Source organism: Danio aesculapii, chromosome 4, assembly GCF_903798145.1.
Source record: "Danio aesculapii chromosome 4, fDanAes4.1, whole genome shotgun sequence".
Taxonomy (NCBI): domain Eukaryota; kingdom Metazoa; phylum Chordata; class Actinopteri; order Cypriniformes; family Danionidae; genus Danio; species Danio aesculapii.
This window is the reverse complement of record NC_079438.1, coordinates 15,578,535-15,594,875: the sequence shown is the minus strand read 5'-3', so window position 1 is coordinate 15,594,875 and position 16,341 is coordinate 15,578,535. Positions and strand designations below refer to the sequence as shown.

The 16,341-nt window shown below is 39.2% G+C and overlaps 1 pseudogene; it reads left to right on the top strand.

Annotated features, from left to right (window-relative positions):
• Positions 1-2,407: 2,407 nt before the first annotated feature.
• LOC130222239 (oocyte zinc finger protein XlCOF6-like) overlaps positions 2,408-16,341 on the top strand; it is a 34,274-nt pseudogene continuing 20,340 nt past the window's right edge.

Here is a 16,341-nt window from a genome sequence, read left to right as displayed (position 1 = left end):
CCAAAAATGTCCTCCTTGTCATTGTCCAGCCTGTCACAAATCCTTCCTTGACAGGGTGGACATATATGCATTGTTATTGACACTTTATTTTCTTTAATATTTTATTGTTAATTTGTTCATGTTTTGTATGTCACAACACTTATACACACACATACACTGCAGGAGTAGATGCAATATGAGTCGTGGACAATACAAACCTTTTGGCAATATCTGTCTTAGTCTATACTTAGGAGATGCTTTTAACATCCATATAATGGAGCTCATTGACTGAAATAAAACTACAGCCCTAAGTATTTGTACAATTATGTGAACGTCTGTAATCTAATTATTTACCTTATTCTGAAAAAACAACAACAACAACAACAGTATTATTAAGGTGTTTAACTTGAGTTGTCTCCAACATTCCCTTCACTCCTCCAATACAGTGTACAATATAAAGATTTACATTCATTAGCAAATTTAGTTTAATTTGAAGGACAATAATTGTTTATTTTACTATTAATTTGCATATTGATAAAACCTAATTGATAACAGAAGAGGCGGCATGGTGGCTCAGTGGTTTGCAGTATTAGTGAAAACAGAAGTTGAATTCTTGAAAACTTTTACAACCCTTTAATATGAACCCTTTAATATTTCTTGTTATACCTGTTGTTTTTCAAATGTTCCTCCATATTTAGTTCACTAAATAAAGCCTTTGTCCACTCTGTCATGCTAATGTCCACCCTGTCATCTTGTTTTCCACCGTCATGTTCAACTTTTATGAAAATGAACAAATTATTTATAACCTCAGCAAAACATCTTGTGTGATTTCTTAATTAACCAATAAGAGCCAGTTAATATTGTCTGAAATCTTGGCAAAATATTTTAGATCTTGGGTTTTATTTAGAAAAGTATGTGCACTGATTGCATATTTTATTGGAAAATTTATGTTTTGTCTATTATTTCATTATTATAAATAGATTTTTTTTCCATGAAGTTAGGTTGGTAAAGTGACACATGACCTTTCTGAAAATATAGATATAATCACACTGCAATAAAAATATACTTATAGAATTTGTTCATGACAGGATTGACTTACTTACAGCCTAAGGTCTAATTAATACAACAACTATGTGGTTAAATAAAAAATCTCAAACTGTTTTTTTATTTTTATTTTAATGTCTCAAAGGCACTTTATAGTGATAATGACCCTAAAAACGTTTTTCAAAATTGTCTTAAAAATGTTTAGATTAAAGGTTTTGATCAACAACTCTAAATACTGAATATCTGTGTCTGTGTGAGAGATAGCAGATCTGTTGTGTAAAGTGGGAAACGAGGGAGAAATGTATCAACATAACTGCAAGTGGCAAAAAAGCTAAACAAAAAAGACTTTTATTTTGGCGTGGCGTGTGACGTCATAAGGCTGCGCTGCTCCCGATGTGATTCAAGTGGAGAAAGGTTTCTTTTAAAGCTTTTATAGATATAAAGCGATTGATTAAAGTTTCAGGTTTTCCCTCCGGTGCAAAATATGTACCTGTTGTTGACAATATTATTTACCCTTTATACAACATAATACTATTTTACTCACAGTAATCGAGGGCTACTGTTTGAAGAAAGTAACAGAAATGTGTGTATTAAGTGTTTTAATGAAGGTTTAATTCATTAAATAGCATAATGTCAGTTCATTCTATGTATACATCACTGTATATACAAAAATGGAGTACTAGGTTTAATCAGCTCGCTTCTGGCAATTGTTTCTTGCTCGGATTTACCTGATTTCTTTATATAGAGGTAAAGTTGGTTTTGTAATCGCACATTCGTTCATCTAGAAGTCTCTATATTGTTTACCATGTTACCTTAAATATTAAATCGGAATTAACATGCAAGTATGACTTCTAAACAACATTAACACTATCTAATTTACTGTGAACAACGCTGTACTTTTGATAGTCATTTGATAGTCATTGCTGCATATATGATTTCCCTATTTACAATTTGCAAAGAATACTTTTCTGAAATTTTATTAAGGGTAAAGTCTGAATATCCGAATATAAAACAAACTTTACCTCTATTCTCTTTATTGAGGTAAAGTTGGTTTTATATTCGCACATTCAGACTTTCTCCTAAACTAACTTAATATAACTTTTTTTTATAATTATTTGCTAATTTTAAATAGGGAAATCATCTTATCAAAATACAACGTTGTTCACAGTCAAATGACCATTTGTTCAGACTCAAAGTACCATGGTAAACAATACAGGGACCATGTCACAAGTTGTCACTGAACAAATGTGCGAATATAAACTCATTGATTTCATTTTGATTTCTTGTTTCTTTTATCTTTTTGTTAATTACTCTCATTAAAAGAAACTGTTGAAGAGAAGTTATTTTGTTTCTGTTCATTGTTTTATTTATTTTAAACAGGATAAAGTGTCCAAACACAGAGAAAAACTCCTGCTGAAGCGACTGATCTCCACACTGTTATAAAGATGGCGTTTATTAAAGAGGAGAGTGAAGATGTGAAGATTGAAGAAACATTCAGAGTCAAACAGGAAGATCTGCAGGAACAAACAGGTTGATTTTCATTCTCAAAGACCAACTCAGTCATTTGATCCTCATTCAGATATATTTTAATATTAAGAATACTAAATTAAATCCATCTTGCAGCCCTGAGTGTGCTGCCTAGTTCTCCTAAATGCACACAAGCACTCATTGAAAGACAGGAATGAGTTTCTTTTGTTACTTGTTCCCATGTCTTTCCCGTTTTCATTCTTTTATGTATTATTAGTCTCCCATTTTCTCTACCTTAAGGTTATTGCTTTTCTTATTCTCCTACTGTTTGTAAAGCGTCCTTGAGCACTGGCGCTATATAAAATAAATGAATAACAATAAATTAAAACAAGTTTAACTGAGCTGATGGCATACAGTATTCTCGTAGAAGATATCTGCTATTACAGTGATCGTGTTGGATTAGTACAGGGGTGTCCAAACTTCGTCCTGGAAGGAAGGTGTCCTGCAGCTTTTAGCTCCAACTTGCCTCAACACACCTGCATTAATGTTTCTAGAAAGCCTAGTAAGTAGGGATGGCTGATGTGAAACTGATGTTTCGACATAATATCGAGATCCCGAAGGGCAAGTGTTTCGAAACACTGCACCGAAGCATGATCCGAAACACCCAGGTCACGTGACTAACGTGTTTTGGAAAACCTGGTCACGTGACTAAAGCAATTTAAAGCATCGATCAGTTCAGAAGCGCTTCGAGACCTGGCGAATCTACGTTTGACAAAAGGGTCCAAAATTTCTTCTGTCTCATACAGTCAAGCGGAACGTGTGTGTGCATGTTGTTACTGAGGTTCAAATGACTTTTGGGTTCGAATCCCGACTTGTACAAATCCTCCGAATTCATGATTTTATGTATTTTAATAATGTTACTGTTTTATAGTGTAGTCTAGATAGGATACAGCTGCTGATACACCATTAATTTAGCATCATTTTTGTAACACTGTAAAACAATAATGAATATTTTACAGTACTGTGATGGTTGGGTTTAGGTTTTGGGTAGATGTTAATAAAATACAATGGGAAATTTATTGAATAATATAAATAATTCTTGTTAACTTCTGGCCACAACCATGTCTGATCTAGCAACAACCCTGCTTCATGACCAAAACAAGACATATTTATTCACAAAGTGTTTATTTGGATGTCAGACCAATGTTGAAACAAAACGATACAAGAACAAAGCATTTCATACAGATATTAAAGCATTTCAAAATAGCTTCATCAGTCTGGGTTCGAACCCAGTATTCCCACACAGTAGTCAGGAACCCTAACCGCTCCACTAAATCGCTTGCAGATCCTAGCTTACAAAGTGGGGTTTAACACCTCAATTTGCTCAACTGTTCTTTGCTGAAGCTATTTCAGTGCAATATAAAAAAATGCCCACTAGGTGTCACCGCAGAGTGGGGTTTCGAAATGTTCATGAAGCCTTGCTTTGCCCACCACTATTAGTAAGAGCTTGATTAGCTAGCCCAGGTGTGTCTGATTGGGGTTGTAACTAAACTTTGCAGGACACCGGCCCTCCAGGACAGAGTTTGGACACCCCTGGCTTAGTACTTTCCACTTGCATATGTCACGTTGATCACAATTTCCTATTTTTGATGAACTTCAGTTCGGTGTTAGTTTTTATTTCAATATCTTAAAGAGCCCATATTATACATGAAATAGGGTCATATTTAGGTTGTAAGGGTCTCCAACAACAGTCTAATATGCATGCAAGGTCAAAAAACACTTTGATGGTCTTATAATCTGCATTTATTTTTACCTAATTATCCCAGCGACTCCCATATGAATCGTTCAGCGATTCATTTGTTCCCAAACCCATCCTCAGCGCGAAGCTAATCTGCGCTGATTGGACCAATGGCAGCCTGCTGCGATTGGTCGACAGTGACAGGCTTCAGCGCAAGACAGAGTGAAATGCCCAGCTGCTAATCTACAATATAAAAGTAGTCACAGTGCATACACGCTTCACAGTGGATTTTGGCTGCCAGTGGGTGAATGTAAACACAGACGATGGACTAGAAAATACTGATGACTAACTATTTTATTGAGCAAAAAGTCCAAGAACTGGCGAGGAGATCTCCTAGCCTCCTAGTCACAGTCTTCTTACTCTTTTCACACACACACACACACACAAAGGGCCTGCGCGTCCATAAATGAGCGGCTGAATAGAGAGGGCGCGGCGCTCAGTTATATCCGTGAATACCCGTGCGTTACACACACACACACACACACACAGGGCCGGCGCGTCCATAAAGGAGAGGCTGAATTGAGGCGGCGCGGCGCTCAGTTATATCCGCGAATACCCGTGCGTTGCACACACGAGGAGACACACACACACAGGGCCGGCGCGTCCATAAATGAGCGGCTGAATTGAGGCGGCGCGGCGCTCAGTTATATCCGTGAATACCCGTGCGTTACACACACACACACACACAGGGCCGGCGCGTACATAAAGGAGCGGCTGAATTGAGGCGGCGCGGCGCTCAGTTATATCCGCGACTACCCGTGCGTTACACACACGAGGAGACACACACACACAGGGCCGGCGCGTCCATAAATGAGCGGCTGAATTGAGGCGGCGCGGCGCTCAGTTATATCCGCGAACACCTGTGCGTTACACACACGGGGAGACACACACACACCCACACACACATTACTTGACCGTTGCATGTGTGTAAACAGCTGACGATCCGTAATCAAAGCGGCACGCGTCGCGTTTTCAACGTGGCTTTACACGCGATATGAGAATATAAAGAGTTAACCTGATACAGCACACACGGTTACAAGTAACAAAACACAACTAAATACATCATTTGCAAGATAGAGTAAACGAGGCAATAATTTTAATCGCACGTACTTACACTGGTGAAATGGGGGTAGAAACTGATCCATGATGCTCTGATCCATGTTCAGACAGTCTTCACTGATCCTTCCTTTAACAAACTGATGAAGTCTTCTTTGAAAGCATATAGTTTTCATTCAAGCACTCAGAACTGCTCAAGGCTGGGCTATAATGCTGAGGTTTCCTCTTTAATTAGACTCAATAATATCCATCTGCACAGCGTGACTTCATTCGACCGGTGTCTGTGTGTGTCTCTGTGTGTGTGTGAGACTTTTTTTTCTGTTAGTGGGCGGGGCCGCAGATTTCAAATCTCCCGGGTTTGCGCGCCCAACTACTTGTGTTTCGTAGCTGCGTCATTGCGAAACACCTAATGACTCGTTATCAAGACGACTCGTTTGAAGCACTATGAGTCGACTCTTTTATAGATGAATCAATAGTTTTAAACACTGTACACTTAAAGATTTAAGCCTTAGCTGGATATTTCACTTCACTTAGAGCTGTGTTACACACTACATGGAAGGGCATTTTCAAAAATCCATAATATGGGCTCTTTAAATTGAAACTAAACTGCTCATTCTCTCCGCCTCCTCATTTATAAACAGCGGAACGCGCTGCTGAAGCACTCAGGAGAGACGGCTTTACACTTCGTCATTTCATAATCTTAGCTGTTGTATTGTCGAAAGAATATGTAAAGTAGAATGTTCTTTTAACATTCCCGATATGTTTAATCTTTTCCTTTTGCTAAATTTTTATAATTTCTCTTCTGCAAATTTGATTTTTTTTAAATCTGCTTGATTCTTTCAAAACTGAAAGCAGCGCCCGTCAATTGGTGTTTTTCCATAAGATACACCTTTGTGAATGTTTTATGTTATGTGTTGTCTTTAATGTGCTTTTTAATCATTTTATTCTATCAATTCCTGATCCTTTGCATACATTTTTTTAATCAAAAGACTAGATAATTACTTATAATGTGCTAAAATATTTGTTAAACAAATGTTATTTTAAAAAGCAGGTATACACCTAATAAAACTGTAAAACTGAATAAAGTGCATGGTCTAATCAGAAATAAAGGTAATTAGTTATCTATTTCATTATTTCATGCATAAAACAGGCTAGTCTTTTTATAAATTGAGTTAATTGATCTGAAACTTTTGCATTTTTTTTCTTGTCAATGATAAAAGTTGCATCAGATTGATGAAAACAAACCTGAATACCCGCGTAAACAGGGCCACAATGACTTTTTTTATATTGAAACAATTGAATAGTGTCACCTGTCTAAATGACTGGCAAACGTGTCAGAAAAAAAAAACTGCTGAATCTCTTTTGAATAAAAACAAATGTTGTCTGGTTTAGTAATGCAAAGAAAAATGCAAAGCAGAATTTTAAGGTGGTTAATGAGGTTTGTTGTATTACCTTGGGAAGTTTGAACTGAACAGGAGCAAAGGCTACCTGATCAACATTACATTCCTCAAAAAACACTTCTAGACGCAGTCACCTCATGCTTGTCCGTAAACTGCACTCATTAAAATAACAGCTTGGTGTTTATACTGTAAAATTGTGACGATATTTAATTACTGATCGTGAGCCACAAATATCCTTATCGTAATAATTAGATTAATCGTGCAGCCCTACACCCTTTCATTATGTTCTTGGCTGCTTTTGACCCATTGACTTCCATTATAACCACATTTTTAACCGCAAAGCCATGACACCAAATAACCATGCATTCTAGATTGTTGGTGTTTTCCCTGTTGGGAAGAGGTAAAATGTGTCATTTTTACTGTTGATCGTCAGTTGGCTGCATTAACCCTTTAGATAGGCCTGTTTCTGTCTTGTATATGGAGTTCAGTGGAGTAAAACAGCAGATTATAGTGTGCAGATTCAACATCAATCAAATCTGTTAAGTGTCTAGTTTTTATTGTGTACACTCACAATGACAACAAACGTGTGTTTTTGCAATATAAGGATAATAAACAGTGTAGACATTCTCTCTTTTCTCTCTCCACATTTTTAGAAATGCGTCAGTAAAGTGCACTGAAACTCCACGAAAACAAAACACACAGATAACTGGAAAGGAATATTTGAACCTATCGGTGTACAATGTACTGATGCCCTGTTTTTCTAGGCTTTATTGGTGATAACGGTCAGAAATGTTGGACCATTATTGTCTTCTTAGCATAAGCAGAGGAGAGAAACTAGCCAGACAGTAATGTGTGAATTGTGGAGCGGGCTAAATCTAAAGAAACATATGCATTTTTTGGTAAGTCTTTTTTTTTTTTTTTTCGTAATAAAAAATATATATTTGAAGAGCAACCCATGTTCTGCTGTCATTAATATTTAAAAAAATTATAAAAGGTAGAACTGTCCGAGATATGAACAAAAGCAAGTGATGCATCAAAGTTTGATTAAAAAATGGTTATAAAAATCCTTATGATCATTTAAAATTATTTATAAAAATAAAATAAATAATTAGTTTTAAAAAATTGAACGTTAATAACTTAAACTTTCTACTTTGTTTATCTGTCTGACTTTACAGTGGGTTTCTTTTGACCGCCCCCTGTCGTTTTAAAGAATATCACAATGCCGAATATGGCAAGTATAAGTTTTGCGAGGTGTGTGCGCAGTCTGTGGAGGTGTGTGGCGCCAGGCGAAAGTATAAATCCACCTTCTCTCTCTCTCTCTCTCTCTCTCTCTCACACACACACACACACACACACACACACACACACACACACACACACACACACACTATACTCCATATAAAAGACAGAAACATTTTTTGCACTGTAACTGATGATCAATAGTAAAAATCACAAATCTCTTCCCAACAGGGAAATGTAACAGTGGTGTGGGAATGGTGATGCCCAAAAAATGTAATAAATAAATAAACAAACATTACACAAATATGTTCGTCACTTGTTTTTAAATGATTAATCTTGGGCGCCAGACAGAATAACTGTCAAAATACCATTTAAAGAAAATATACTGCGACTAGCTCTCACCACCAGTTACAAATATTAAACCAAAAATAAATAAACAAGATGCACCGATAGTAAATTTCTCAGCCGAAACCAATAGCTGATTGTTTAGAGTGCTATCTGCCGATACCGATAGTTTAATGGTTCTGCATTTTAAACTAAATCAATCACTCATAATAAGTCCAATAATTCAATCATTCTGAACACAATGCATATAAAACTTTATTTTCTCTAATTGAACAGTTGTTTCAGAGAATGGTCTCATAAACGGAGAACACGTTGCTCAAATTAGCATTAACACATTAAAAATTAGTAAAATTAAAGACTATAATTTTTTTTTCTATTTTATTAATTCATATTAACATAACTAAATATAACCAATGCCATTTTTATTTTAAAACTTATTCTCAAATTCACTCATCACAGTCAAACACATATTTGCATTATAATCTGAACATCAAGCTGGTGATATTAAATATAATCAGTTTTGATGATATTAACTGATTAATATTAGTTAGATATGAAAAGCATGCTGTTTTTACAAAGCATTTCCCTCAAATCCATGTGAAATATAAAACTTTCTATACAATCAAGCAAGTTTTATAACTATCAAACATTTTAATCTGAACTTTTTTGATGATATTCACTAAAGAATAACTGGATCATAAAGCATTTCTCACAATCATTTAGAATTTCCCTCAAATAAGTTAATGTCTCTGCATCATAGAACAGCAAACTTATTACATGTTTTAACTTTCTTCTTAAGTGACATCAACATTAACAATTCTGAACATCTGCTCACAGCGTCTCATTCCTTACCCTTAAATAAGGAAATTGGTTAAGTTCTTCTTCACAAATAAAAGCATTTCTGCTTTATCTCTGCTTAAACAATTTCTTTTCTCGTTTAGGATATTAGATGCTGAGCTGAAGGTTTTTTCACTATTGATGCTCGTACACGACTTGTGCAACTTCTGGCAGACGGGCCTGATTAGCAGACCAGTACATTAGCGCTCTCTCATGCCTGGGAACCAGCGGCTCTGCTAGGTAAATGGAAACTTGCGTTGACACACTTGCATTCTTCACCACAGTCCCGTTTTCATGAACAATTTCGTTGAATATGGCAGAGATAGATTCTGTTGAAGATTCTTTTGCTTCCATGCGAGCCCTCTTTTGTTGTATGATATCTTTAAAAAATAATCAGACGTGTGTTAAAAAAGAGAATGATTGAAAAGCCTATTTTATAGCCTATTATTATTTTTATATTGAACTTACCTTCTAGATTCTGCACCCACGTCACTGTCTCTAGGATGTCCAAGTTTTTTAATCTCCTCAACTACTTAATTCATGCATCTGCCGTTTCATGTCAGTTTCATAAAACTTGTCCTTATATCGTGGGTCAAGGATGGTTGCGATACTGCACATGTGGTTTGAAGTGGTGTTTTTGAAGTGTTTTTGCACTGAATCTAGCTTTTTACATCGTTTTAACTCAGCTTCTTTGCTGAGCAACCTTTTTAGAGTCTCGAGAAGGGGGATAATATCAGCAGCAGATGCATCCTCTTTGCTAATCTCTAGTTATTTGTTCAAAAGGAGAGAGTAACGCTTTCCATCAATGCCCACTGCTGCAGGGTGAGAGTAACCGGTAGCTCGTAATCTGCAGCGCTAGCAGTGTCTTTCTGCTCCAAAAGACTTTGCATCATGTAAAAGGTGCTATTCCACCTCGTATTTACATCCAGTTTAAGTCTCTTTAGGGGAAGATCCATTAGTGGATATCCAGCTGTATATCTCCGGTAAGCAGACGTAGACAAAATAACGCAGACTTGGTAAAGTGTAGCGAGGCTTGAGGTGTCTTAGCAGTCGCTGAAATCCAGTGTCTTCCACTACAGAGAATGGCTGGTTGTCAAGCGTAATAAATTCCGTTACTTTCTGATTAAGTAACTAAATAAAGTTTGTCTTGGTCAATAATAATAATAATAAACACTTTGTACTTTTCACACACAAACAGCAGTATCAACAACAAAACAAAAAAATAACAATAATCACACTGAAACACAAAACCCTCAGCACTTGCTACGGAGAGAAAACAAAACAAGAGACAAAAAATGAGAATTTGGGCAAAGAAAACAAAAACTTTTGCTTCTTACCCACGGAGCAGAAGGGTCAAGGGAAATGATAGGGGAATGGCGAATGTGGAGGTGTGGATGTGAAGGTTGAGGGCGTCGATGAACCCAGCCGGTGAGTAGGCAGCTGACTCCATGCCAGCAAGATAAATCGATAAGTTGATTTTGTTCAGGACACACTGCACTGAAGTCTTTGGTGACGCACTCATTCACAGACGTCACGAGCACTTCAGTAACAAGATAGCGGTCTTTGCTCTGTTGCTTCAATATGTACTTTCACTTTTTGTTTCTCACAGCCAGTCGTTAAGTTTCGTCTCAACCCGGTTTCTCTACTCGTTTACCCGCACTACAACAGTTCAGTCAACTTCTCTTTCCTCCGCACACCACATAATGCTGCCCTCTTCAACTCTCCTCCTCTTTCTTTATCCTCTCACCCATTTTCTTTTTGCCGTCCCATGGGTGGAGACCAATTAAACAATGTTGACTGTCATCACAGAAAACACCAATAATCATAAATGCATGATTATATGCCGTCATGGCTTTGCAATCAAAAAATGTTGTTATAATAGAGGCCTATGGAGAAAAAACAGCCATGAATATAACGAAAAGGGAGTGAATTTGTCCAGGGTGTATTAAAGTTTTTTTTTTAAGCATTTTCCCAGAATTATGTCCCCAAATATCAGTCCATTTGCTGAAACACAAAGACAATTTTGCCCAAATTAAGCCTCAAAATCACACCAGAATGTACGAAAATGACCCAACAGCACACAAGGGGAAAGGTGCACATTTCAGCCTTTATGCAGATGCTGTACAGGTATGTCTCATGTCTGCGAGGCAGATATTCAGCTGTTTGTTCAGTATTGTATGGTATTTATTTTACATTTAATGTGCATCAAATTACAGTGTGTGCAGCCAATGTTTCCATACCTGCCAACACTCCCGTTTTTCCCGTTTTATTTCAGACCCATCTCCCTTATTGTTCTGTCTCCCGGAAAACTCCATCACCTAACCGCACCCACCCCCCACATAAACCCCCCAGTCACGCCAATCCCCCCTCCCTCCCCCCCGCTTTTTAGTACAGTTCCCAAGCACACCGAACCTAACGCGCAACCATTTTCATACCCGCTCTTCAGTTCGCGCGCACCTTTCCCCGCTCTTTACTTCGAACCAGTGGCATAGTGCAAAATGCAAAAATGAGGTGGTCCCCCTGCATGGGTTATTGACAAGGGCCCCTGGTCGGTATGTTGACGGTCTCGGAAATAACGCACATTTGCTTTTGCCGCCCTAACTACGTACGCGTCCACTATGGACATATCCCTTATCACCCCATCCCGTCTAATCCACCACTCCTTCTACCCCAACCCCCACACTCTCCCCCTCTGCCCCACCGCCCGCTCTACTTCTCACACATCCCTAACTCCACCCTCACACCCCCCGCACTTCACTTTGTGCGCATTCCTGGGAATAATCTCCCGGATTTTATGATCCGAATGTTGGCAGGTATGAATGTTTCCTGTGTTTTTTCAATTTTCAGCTTTTGATGAGAGTTGTAAGACTTAATGAAAACTATTGTTTTATTTATTTATTTCAGACCTAATAGAAGAGAATGAGGAAAGTAAAGAGAAGGAACAACATGTCAAAATTGAGGAAAAAAATAATTTACAGACTGATGGTATTTTGAAAAGGAGAGACAAGAATCGTTTCACCTGCACCTTTACTCAGTGTGGAAAGAGTTTTGGAAGAAAAGGCAATCTTAAGATTCACATGAGGATCCACACTGGAGAGAAACCATTCACATGCACTCAGTGTGGGAAGAGTTTCAGCCAATCATCAAACCTTAATCTACACATGATGATTCACACTGGAGAGAAACCATTCACATGCACTCAGTGTGGGAAGAGTTTTAGCCAATCATCATACCTTAATCTACACATGAGGAACCACACTGGAGAGAAACCATTCACATGCACTCAGTGTGGGAAGAGTTTCAGCCAATCATCACACCTTAATGAACACATGATGATCCACACTGGATCAAAACCATTCACATGCACTCAGTGTGGGAAGAGTTTCATTCGCTTATCATCCCTTAATCTACACATGATGAGCCACACTGGGGACAAACCATTCACATGCACTCAGTGTGGGAAGAGTTTCATCCGCTCATCATCCCTTAATCTACACATCATGAGCCACACTGGAGAAAACCCATTCGCATGCACTCAGTGTGGGAAGAGTTTCAGCAAATCATCATCCCTTAATCAACACATGATGATCCACACCGGAGAGAAACCATTCACATGCATTCAGTGTGGGAAGAGTTTTAACTGCTCATCACACCTTAATCAACACATGAGGATCCACACTGGAGAGAAACCATTCAAATGCACTCACTGTAGGAAGAGTTTTAACTGCTCATCACACCTTAATAAACACATGAGGATCCACACTGGAGAGAAACCATTCACATGCACTCACTGTGGGAAGAGCTTCAGCCAATCATCATCCCTTAATAAACACATGAGGATCCACACTGGAGAGAAACCATTCACATGCACTCACTGTGGGAAGAGCTTCAGCCAATCATCATCCCTTAATAAACACATGAGGATCCACACTGGAGAGAAACCATTCACGTGCACTCAGTGTGGGAAAAGTTTCAGCCAATCATCATCCCTTAATCTACACATGATGAGCCACACTGGATAGAAACCATTCACTTGCACTTAAGCCGCGGTCACACTGGACTTTTCTCCCCATAGACTAGCATTCATACACATGCGAATGCGTCAGACCGAAAACGCAAGTTCGTGCGTCAAGTTTCACAGTTTACTGCTTACAAAGTTCAAACTTGGTGAACTCTGACCTGGGAAATCGCATCACTTGACTGTGTCAGACCAATCGTAGATCAAAACATGACCTCTCTGGACAGAAATGTAAAATATGGACCAATCGCTCACTTTTTTTCATGTCTAATCATCTTGTTTAATCCCACCCCTTTTCGCAGCGCCGTACAACAGAATTTCTTATGCTCAAACCCTAGTGTGACCGCAGCTTTGGTGCGGGATGAGTTTTAGCGACTCCTCAGGCCTTAATCAGAATCAGATTGGGCTTTATTGCCAGGTATATTCACACATACGAGGAATTTGTTTTCGTGAGAGAGCTTCTACAGTGCAACAGAATTACAGAGACAGGACAATAAACAGATAATAAATATATTCCGTTAGGAAGCTGTTGATCCACTGACAGACAGAGGTGGGCACAGAGAGCTGAGTTATTTAGGGCACGAGAAGTTTTGGGATGATAGTGTTAAAAGCTGAGCTAAAGTCAACAAACAAGATCCTCACATAGGTCCCTGGTCTGTCTAGGTGTTGCAGAACATAATGCAGTTCCATATTGACTGCATCATCCACAGACCTGTTTGCTCTGTAGGCAAACTGGAGAGAGTCCAGTGAGGGTTCAGTGATGTCCTTCAGGTGGGCCAGCACTAGTTTTTCAAAAGACTTCATGACCACAGATGTTAGCGCTACCGGTCTGTAGTCCTTTAGTCCTGTAAGTTTGGGTGTCTTTGGGATGGGGATGATGGTGGAGCGTTTGAGGCAGGAGTGCACTTCACACAGCTCAAGTGATCTGTTGAAGATCAGGGTGAAGATGGGTGCCAGTTGGTCAGCACAGGACTTTAAACAGGCTGGTGTTATGAAATCTGGGCCTGGTGCTTTTTTCCTCTTCTGTTTCCGGAAGACCTTGCGCACATCATCTTCACTGAACTAAAGTGCAGGTATGAGGGAGGCGGAGGGTGGTGGAGGTGTTAATGGTGGTGTGAAGAGCAGTTCAGAGTGGGTGTGGGGGTTTTTCTCAAACCAGCAGTAAAACTCATTCAGGTCGTTTGCAAGTCGTTCGTTGTCTACAGTGCTGGGGGATGGTGTCTTGTAGTTTGTGATGTTTTTCAGACATTTCCACACAGATGCTGAGTCGCTGGTAGAGAACTGACTCCTTAGTTTCTCAGAATAGTTCCTTTTTGCAACTTTGATCTCCCTTTCCAGTGTATATTTGGCCTGCTTATACAAGGCCCTTTCCCCATTCCTGTAAGCAACCTCCTTGGCCTGACGTAGAAGTCTAAGTTTTACAGTGAACCATGGTTTGTCATTGTTGTATTTGAGTTGAGTCCTGGTAGGAATGCACACGTCTTCACAGAAAATGATATAAGATGTTACAGTCTCTGTGAGCTCATCCAGATCGTTTGCAACAGCTTCAAAAACACTCCAGTCAGTGAGGTCGAAATAAACACATGAAGACCCACACTGGAGAGAAACCATTCACATGCACTAAGTGTGGGAAGAGTTTCAACCGATCAGCAAACATTAATGAACACATGAAGATCCACACTGGTGTGAAAAAGCTTCAAGTGTGAGAAGACTTTTATTACAGCTCCAAAATTAAAACTGATTCACACTGGAGAGACCGTACAAGTGTTCACACTGTGACGAGGTTTAGTCAGTTAAAGAGCCCATATTATACATGAAATAGGATCATATTTTGGTTGTAAGGGTCTCCAACAACAGTCTAATATGCATGCAAGGTCAAAAAACACTTTCATGGTCTTATAATCTGCATTTAGTTTTACCTAATTATCCCAGCGACTCCCATATGAATCGTTCAGCGATTCATTTGTTCCCAGACCCCTCCTCAGCGCGAAGCTAATCTGCGCTGACTGGACCGATGACAGCCTGCTGCGATTGGTCGACACTGACCGCCTTCAGCGCGAGACAGAGTGAAATGGCCAGCTGCTAATCAACAATATAAAAGTAGTCACAGTGCATACACGCTTTATAGTGTAAGTCGTGGATTTTGGCTGCCAGTGGGTGAATGTAAATACAGACGACTAACTATTTTATTGAGCAAAAAGTCCAAGAACTGGCGAGGAGATCTCCTAGCCCGTGACAGTCTACCTGCTCTTTTCACACACACACACACACACACACAGCCGGCGCGTCCAAAGAGGCAACCTCCCTCACCACCCGCGTCCTCAGTTATATACGCCAATAGCCCCCCGGTCTTCAATTTCAGAAACAGCTGACGATCCGTAAACAAAGCGGCACGCATCGCGTTTTCAACGTGGCTTTGCACGCGATATGATAATAAAGAGTTAACCTGATACAGTACATGAGGTTACAAGTAACAAAACACAACTAAATACATAATTTGCAAGCTAGAGTAAACGAGGCAACAATTTTAATCGCACGTACTTACACTTGTGAAATGGAGGAAGAAACTGATTCATGATCCACTGATCCATGTTCTGACAGTCTTAACTTTGTAAGCATGTAGTTTCCAGAAGCATTCGAACAGCTCAAGGCTCGGCTATATTGCTGAGGTTTCATCTTTGGGTGAACTGTCAATAATATCCATCTGCACAGCGTGACTTCATTCGACCGGTGTGTGTGTGTGTGTGGCTTTTTTTCTGTTAGTGGGCGGGGCCGCAGGTTTCAAATCTCCCGGGTTTGCGCGCGCAACTACTTGTGTTTCATAGCCACGCCATCACGAAACACCTAATGACTCGTTATCAAGACGACTCGTTTGAAGCACTATGAGTCGACTCTTTTATAGATGAATCAACAGTTTTAAACACTGTACACTTACAGATTTAGGCCTTAGCTGGATATTTCACTTCACTTAGAGCTGTGTTACACACTACATGGAAGGGAATTTTCAAAAACCCATAATATGGGCTCTTTAACACTGCAGTAGGTGGGGTTGTAAATGTGTTGCGCTCCTCGCGTTTACCGTAAACACAATGATGGCGGCTGAGAGAAGAACAGTTTCATAAACATCTGGCAAACAGCACCTCTGCGGCTTAAAATCT